This window comes from Dendrobates tinctorius, unplaced genomic scaffold (genome assembly GCF_039654945.1).
Source record: "Dendrobates tinctorius isolate UK_male_01 unplaced genomic scaffold, ASM3965494v1 ptg000211l, whole genome shotgun sequence".
Taxonomy (NCBI): Eukaryota; Metazoa; Chordata; class Amphibia; order Anura; family Dendrobatidae; genus Dendrobates; species Dendrobates tinctorius.
The window spans coordinates 18,046,610-18,054,421 of NW_027361878.1; the positions used below are offsets into that span (position 1 = coordinate 18,046,610).

Below are 7,812 nucleotides of genomic sequence, written 5' to 3' on the forward strand. Positions count from 1 at the left end.
ATTCCTTGCCCTTAAATAAATTAACCCTTTGTTGCTTGCACCTCATCTTGTGTACCATAGTCTCCCTGCATTGTGGTGGTCCCCCGGCCATCGCTTCAGCTGCACCACTCACTTTTAATGCTCTTGCAGGGGAGGAGCATAGGATCACTGAAGCTGGCTGGATCAAAAAAAGGAGCTTGAAGCCACCACACTTTGCCTAGAAAACTGGCCACCGTTTATAGACTGCAGAAATGGCTAGTAGACTAGGAAACAAGCAGTATACAATAGAATTAAAAATCCATCCATTTGGAGAACAGAGAGGATTTTTAGTAAGAGAAAAATTGCAAAGTAGCTTGCACTTGCAAGATTTCCTTTTTCATACATTGAAAGGGATTCCAATAATTTGAAGTTAACCTCCATCCATAGGATAAAGGATAACCTACTGATCATTGGGGATCTGACTGCTGGAACACTCAGGAATCTCAATAATGAGACTTGCAGGCAGTACAGGTTTTGGGCAAAGTGTGGCCCTGGGCAAAAGTTTAAAATCGGGCTCCAAATGCTCATATATTGCACTTCACCCAGAAGCATTTCGGTTGTATTTACATGCGCTGAGTTCAGGCCGCTAAACGAGAGTGATGGACAGAATTGAAGTAGATCGACTCTTGTTTCCTGGCATCTTTTCACCGGCTGAGTAATAATGATGGGGACAGAACAATCACTAATAGATCTCTGCCCCCATACAGTATCATCATATCAGAAGCATATCTCTGCAGTTTTCACTAGGCGATGTGCTGCTGAGAACAATGATTTTTTTTCTGGCATAAACAAGCCACTTACTCGATGAATAAGCAGCATTTTGTTTGTTTAGTATAATACAACCCATAGTCCTCCATATATTATAATGCACATGCTATAGTCCTCCATATAGTATAATGTGCCCCATAGTACTCCATATAGTATAATGCTCTCCCCATAGTTCTTCTTATAGCATAATACACTTTTTATACAGTAGAGTGCAGACCCCCATATAATATAATGTAGCCCCCATAGAATATAATGTAGCCCCCTCACAGAGTATAATAAAGCCCCATAATAGAATATAATGTAGCCCCCTCAAAAGGTATAATGGAGCTCCCCCATAGAATGTAAGGCAGCACCCCTCATATAGTATAATGCAGACCCCCACAGAATATAATGCAGCCCCCCATATAATATAATGTAGCCCTCTCATATAATATAAGGCTGCCCCTCATAGAATATAATGTAGCCCCCTCATACAGTATGGTGCAGCACCCCTCATAGAATATAATACAGCCCCACAGTCCAGTACTCCCTCACTGATATATTAAAAAAAAATACAATCCTCTCCTCTCCTTGTTCCCTGCGCTGCTCCAGGCTATGCTCCGGTCTCAGCAGCTGCACTGCCCGGCACACTGCGGGTACGTGATGAAGTGACGTCATCGCGCACCCGCAGTGTTAGAGGCAGAGGGGAATGATGACAGAGGGAGCATCACATGATGCTCTCTCCTCCATTATTGCTTTCAACTGTATCTGCATCTGTGATGCCAATACAGTTGAATAAGGCACACGGCGGGAAGCAGCGGCTGGTGCTGGGCAGGCCCTCCTGACTCAAAGGCCCCATATAGGCCATGTGGTGTGCCGCAAGTAGCGGCACGCCACTGGCTGGGGGCCCCTGGGGAAGCGGGGGCCCTAGGTAGCTGCCTAATCTGCCTGCTGCTATTGCAGGCCCTGCTCGCAGGTCATATTGCACTCTATGTGGCCTTGCATTGCCTAGTGAGTGCAAAGATTGATTCAAAGACTGATTGATTCAAAGTGACCGGGGAATTGAGAGGGGAAATGAGGCAACAGGGCAAGCGTGGGGAGGGTCTAGAACATCTGAATATATTTTATTCCTTTTTTAATCCTTTCCTGTCCCGAGAAAGAATTCAGCAAAATGGCTGGACCAATTTGACTGATTTGTACGAACCAAAATTATTCATGAAAGTCATAACAATTTTCTTTATGAATCGATGCACTTAACTCTAATTCCGCCCTAAACAAAACTAACCTGTTTATACACCGCATTTTAGTACAATTAAGGTACACCTTTCATGCTGTCAAAGCTTTATCATTTGGCAGACAAACTATTAAAATGAAATTTAATTTAAAAAAACACAATCTGTGACCTTTCGATTTTTTTTAAGCATTTTTTCAGTATTTTTATGGCATCTCTTTACAGCCAATTTCTGGACGTTTTCTTTAAAGCCCAATCAACACTGAAAAAACCATTAGCAGTTTTTCAACCAAAAATACCAGCAAGATGCTCTTTGAGCTTTGCCATTGAATTCTATTGTAAAGTATAGAGCATCTTAAGAAAGGCAAACGGCAGGAGATTGGATCGGTGACTATATTTAACCGATTAGGGTCTTTGGAGAACTGTAGTGGTTAAAAGACGCTCAAAAGACTGTAAATGTTCATTCCTCGAAGCATTTAGCGCTTTTTCAGGTTTGCATAAAAATTTATGTGTAATTTATTGTCTATATGTGCATTATATTGTATAGAATACAGAATTAGGTAATTAAATTTTGGGTCCCGAAAATTTGTCAAAAACATGAATTTGCAATTGGCTAGTGATCATGAAAATTCTTTGACTGTGGTCAAAGCACTTACCTTTCCACAAAATTTCTAGGACAGAATATAGAGACTAGAAATGAGACGGCAATTAAAAAAATCGAAGAAGTCTTAGTACAATGACCCTATCCTCTCGCCCATGAAATCCATCCCTTTGTGCAGTTAGGCCTCTTTCACACTTCAGTTATTTGTCATCAGTTATAATCCGCCAAAAAGGCAGAGAAGCGGATCCGTACTCAACTGATGTGAACGGATGGCACAGGATCCGTTTTTTGACGGATCCTGAAAATGATGAATGAAATTTAAAGGAATCGCTGGCCAAGAGAGAGAGAGAGAATATGAATTTTGGGTTAAAATAGTGTCTGGAGGATCCGCCAGAGAAAAAAACGTTGCAAGCTCCGTTTTGAAATGTTTGAGGATGGTGACGGACAGCAACTTTTGGCGGATCCGCAAAAAAAACAGATGCAACGGACAGCAATCCGTCAGGATCCGCCACTAATGGAAGTCAATGGGGAAAAAAACAGATCCTCAAAACAAATTTGCGGATCCGTTTTTTTCAAAACCTGGCGGATTGTGACTGATTGTAAAAAACTGAAGTGTGAAAGAGGCCTTAGACAGTTTTTGTGATGGGTCATCATTTAACCGTCCTTAACGAGTGACATCACAAATGGGGTACAATGTTGGCACGCATTCAATCTTAGTTTGTCGTTGGCTGGTGATGTTCTAAAAGGGCAAAACTAATTTATTTATTGTGTCAGATGTTGAGTCACTGCTAGTGATAGAACAGTGATGACACAATGGAGCAATGTGGAATTAAACATTTGTCATGCTGAGTTAACAATTCATTTAATCTGTCAAAATTTTATTTATATTTGCACTGAAGTGACATATCAGGCAACAAAGAAATGTGAAGGAGAATTTGAGTTGAGGTCAAAACTTAAAATTGGGTGTAATTCTTGGAACTCGAGGGAGAAGTGGGGGTGGAGTAGTGGCTATGGCCACACCCATTTACCTATTCATATTAGGCAATTACAGCTACTGGACGCTTTGGATAAGTCTCTATGAGCTTTCTACATCTTGCCACTGGGATTTTTACCCATTCCTCAAGGTGAAACTGCTACAGCTCCTTCAAGTTAGAAGGTTTCCTCTGGTGAACAGCAATCTTCAAGTCTGAACACAGATTGTCAATTGGATTAATGTCTGGACTCTGACTAGGCCACTCAAAAAACATGTACACATTTCCTCTTAAACCACACAAGTGTTGCTTTAGAAGTATGCCTTGTGTCACTGTCTTGTTGGAAGGTGAACCTCCTTCCCAGTCAGGGGCGTAACTAAAACTGATTGGGCCCCATAGCAAACTTTTAAACGGAGCCCCCTTAAAGACACACCCCCTCAAAACCACACCCCCTTCAAGACACACCCCCTTACTGATAATGCATACTAGAGTCACATTAAGTAACAGAATTAGAAATAATGTAACGCAATTATTCCTAATCCTGTAACTCAGTCAATACAATCAAACTACCGTAGTTAAGCATTGATAATTTTATATTTTAAGTTGCTGACCCAGCACCACATGGTATATAGCCCAGCCACACATGGTATACAGCACCCAGCACCACATGATATATATATAGCGCCCAGCAAGACATGGTATATAGCGCCCAGCACCACCTGGTATATAGCGCCCAGCACCACCTGGTATATAGCGCCCAGCATCACCTGGTATATAGCGCCCAGCATCACCTGGTATATAGCGCCCAGCACCACCTGGTATATAGCGCCCAGCACCACATGGTATATAGCCCCCAGCACCACATGGTATATAGCCCAGCCACACATGGTATACAGCACCCAGCACCACATGATATATATAGCGCCGAGCAAGACATGGTATATAGCGCCCAGCACCACCTGGTATATAGCGCCCAGCACCACCTGGTATATAGCGCCCAGCACCACCTTGTATATATAGCGCCCAGCACCACATGGTATATATAGCGCCCAGCACCACATGGTATATAGCACCCAGCACCACATGGTATATAGCACCCAGCACCACATGGTATATATAGCGCCCAGCACCACATGGTATATAGCACCCAGCACCACATGGTATATAGCACCCAGCACCACATGGTATATAGCACCCAGCACCACATGGTATATAGCGCCCAGCACCACATGGTATATAGCACCCAGCACCACATGGTATATATAGCGCCCAGCACCACATGGTATATAGCGCCCAGCACCACATGGTATATAGCACCCAGCACCACATGGTATATATAGCGCCCAGCACCACATGGTGTATATAGCGCCTAGCACCACATAGTATATAACACCCAGCACCACATGGTATATAGCGCCCAGCACCACCTGGTATATAGTGCCCAGCACCACATGGTATATAGCGCCCAGCACCACATGGTATATAGCACCCAGCACCACATGGTATATAACACCCAGCACCACATGGTATATAACACCCAGCACCACATGGTATATAGCACCCAGCACCACATGGTATATAACGCCCAGCACCACATGGTATATAGCGCCCAGCACCACATGGTATATAACACCCAGCACCACATGGTATACAGCGCCCAGCACCACATGGTATACAGCGCCCAGCACCACATGGTATATAACACCCAGCACCACATGGTATATAGCGCCCAGCACCACATGGTATATAGCGCCCAGCACCACATGGTACATAGCGCCCAGCACCACATGGTACATAGCGCCCAGCACCACATGGTATATAGCGCCCAGCACCACATGGTATATAGCGCCCAGCACCACATGGTATATAGTGCCCAGCACCACATGGTATATAGTGCCCAGCACCACATGGTGTATAGTGCCCAGCACCACATGGTATATAGTGCACAGCACCACATGGTATATAGTGCCCAGCACCACATGGTATATAGTGCCCAGCACCACATGGTATATAGTGCCCAGCACCACATGGTACATAGCGCCCAGCACCACATGGTGTATATTTACCGGGTAGCCCGCCAGGCCAGACAGAGCCTGCCCCTGAGCCTCCCTCCGTTATACTCAGTCACTTCTCTCTCTGTCTCTTGCAGCCCCCGGCCAGTGCTTGTTCCATCTTCTCATCTCAGCGGTGTTCTTCCTGCTTTCAGCGTCCACGTGGTGCCGCTCATTACATATGCGCATATGTAATGAGCCGCTCATTACTAATGCGCATAGGAAGTGAGCGGACGCTGAAAGCAGGAAGAACACCGGATGAACTGAAGATGGAATAAGCACAGGGCGGGCTGCCTGCAAGTGCTAGAGCCATGCATTGCTAGGGGAGGAGTTGTAGTTAATTACACTACCCGGGTAGCGCCGATTGGAGCCGGGGACCAGGCCCCTATATGGGCTGGGCCCCAAAGCAACCGCTTCAGCTGCTATCCCGGTAGTTACGCCACTGTTCCCAGTCACTGACAGACTGACACAGGTTTTGCTCAAGAATATCCCTGTATTTCGCACCATCCATCTTCCCCTTGACTCAGACCATATTTCCTGAACCTGCTGCCAATAAACAAATTCCACAAGAAGATGCTGCCACCACCATGTTTCACTGTGGGGATTGTGTTCTTGGGGTGATGAGCTTTGTTAGTTTGGCGCCAGATATAACGTTCACCTTGGTGGCCAAAAAGTTCACATTTGGTCTCATTATTTGCTCCAGGGGATCATCCAAGCTTGGAATATTTTTTATAACCCAACTCTGACTTGTACTTTTCAACAACTTTGTCCCTAACTTGTTTGCAGATCTCCTTGGTCTTCATGGTGGTGTTTGGTCAGTGCTGCCTCTTGCTTAATAGTGTTGCAGCCTCTGTGGCCTTTCAGAAAAGGTGACCGACATGTGACACTTAGAATGCACACATTTGGATGTCCTGTCACTAAGCATGTGACCTTTGAAGGTAATTGCTGGCACCAGACATTTTTAGGGGCTTCATAGCAAAAGGGGTGAATACATATGCACATGCCAATTTTTAGTTATTTGATTTCCTAAACTTAATTTCTGCCGATATTTTTCTCACTTCAAGTCACGAACTTAGACTATTTAGTGCTGATGGATTACACACAAATTGGATTACAAAAATATTTAAACGCAGGTTGTAATGTGACAAAATGGTTAAAAAGCCAAGGGGATGAATACTTTTGCAAGCCACTATATGTACTTTCATTTCAAAGAAATTGTCTTTAAGTTTTATTGTTCTTACAAGAATTCCAGGCATGATTGCAAACAAACCAATATCTTACAACCTTTTGCAAACTCCATTGCATGCTTTTAATGAACCTTTACCCAACAGTTAACAAGTGATTAATGAACCTTTGGGAAACTTCTGACCTTTAGTAGATCATGAGAATAACTTGGCATTTGAGCTACATTTGGCTTGTTGCTTTCTTGCTTTGGAAATCCTTTCAACAAAAATTGCTCGAGAACAATAAAACAGGAAAATCAGAGACTATAGATGTTGGAGAGGGGGCTATCTGCTCTGGAGCCCCTTATATGGGACAGAATGCAGAGCTGCAAACAAGAGGTGTCATTTCAATCTTTACTTCTTCCTGCAAATAGATATATTCTTACTGCAAAGAGAACGCAATGGCATGTGTAGTGGATGGAAAAGGGAGGTGTGCCAGTGATATTAGTATTCAGTGCCAGCTGAATCATTCGGCTCTTGGTCATTTACCGCCCTAAGAAGGGTTTCCCTTTATCTGCTCATTGGCATTTTTCTCTCAAGTGATTTGAGGTGTGGTACTGTAATTCCAACTACGACCTGAAAGTTCTCGGCCATTTCCATGTACTGTATAGCATTGTTTAATTGTTTTTTCATCCCTTCTTAGTTTTGGCTGGTTAAAATACCAACAGCTTGACGAACAAACAGGCAATCAGGGAATCTAACGATGCACCTGTTCCTCAATTCCTTTGATTCCTTGAATCCACTCGGTCCAAGAGATCTTTTCTAGATGCAATGGGTTTTTTTTTTATTAGAGTCGGGGCTCTGTGATATTTGTGATTGACAGGACAGATATAAATCCTGTATTTCCCACCATCTTTTTACAACTAAGCTTCTTAACTGCTGTTATAACCTGATTCAAAAAGTATTGGATGGCAAATTACAGGAGGAGGGAGTGTTACTTTTTGTTGCATTACACAGTAACAATTCACAC

General features: G+C 43.7%; 1 protein-coding gene across 1 annotated transcript in view; it reads right to left on the reverse strand.

Moving 5' to 3' along the window:
• Positions 1-5,763, reverse strand: part of LOC141058167 (phospholipase A and acyltransferase 3-like) — a 59,429-nt gene extending 53,666 nt beyond the window's left edge. The window contains exon 1 of the mRNA XM_073554310.1: positions 5,635-5,763. The gene's annotated coding sequence lies outside the window, so the exon portion shown is untranslated. The remainder of the gene's footprint in view (positions 1-5,634) is intronic.
• Positions 5,764-7,812: the final 2,049 nt, after the last annotated feature.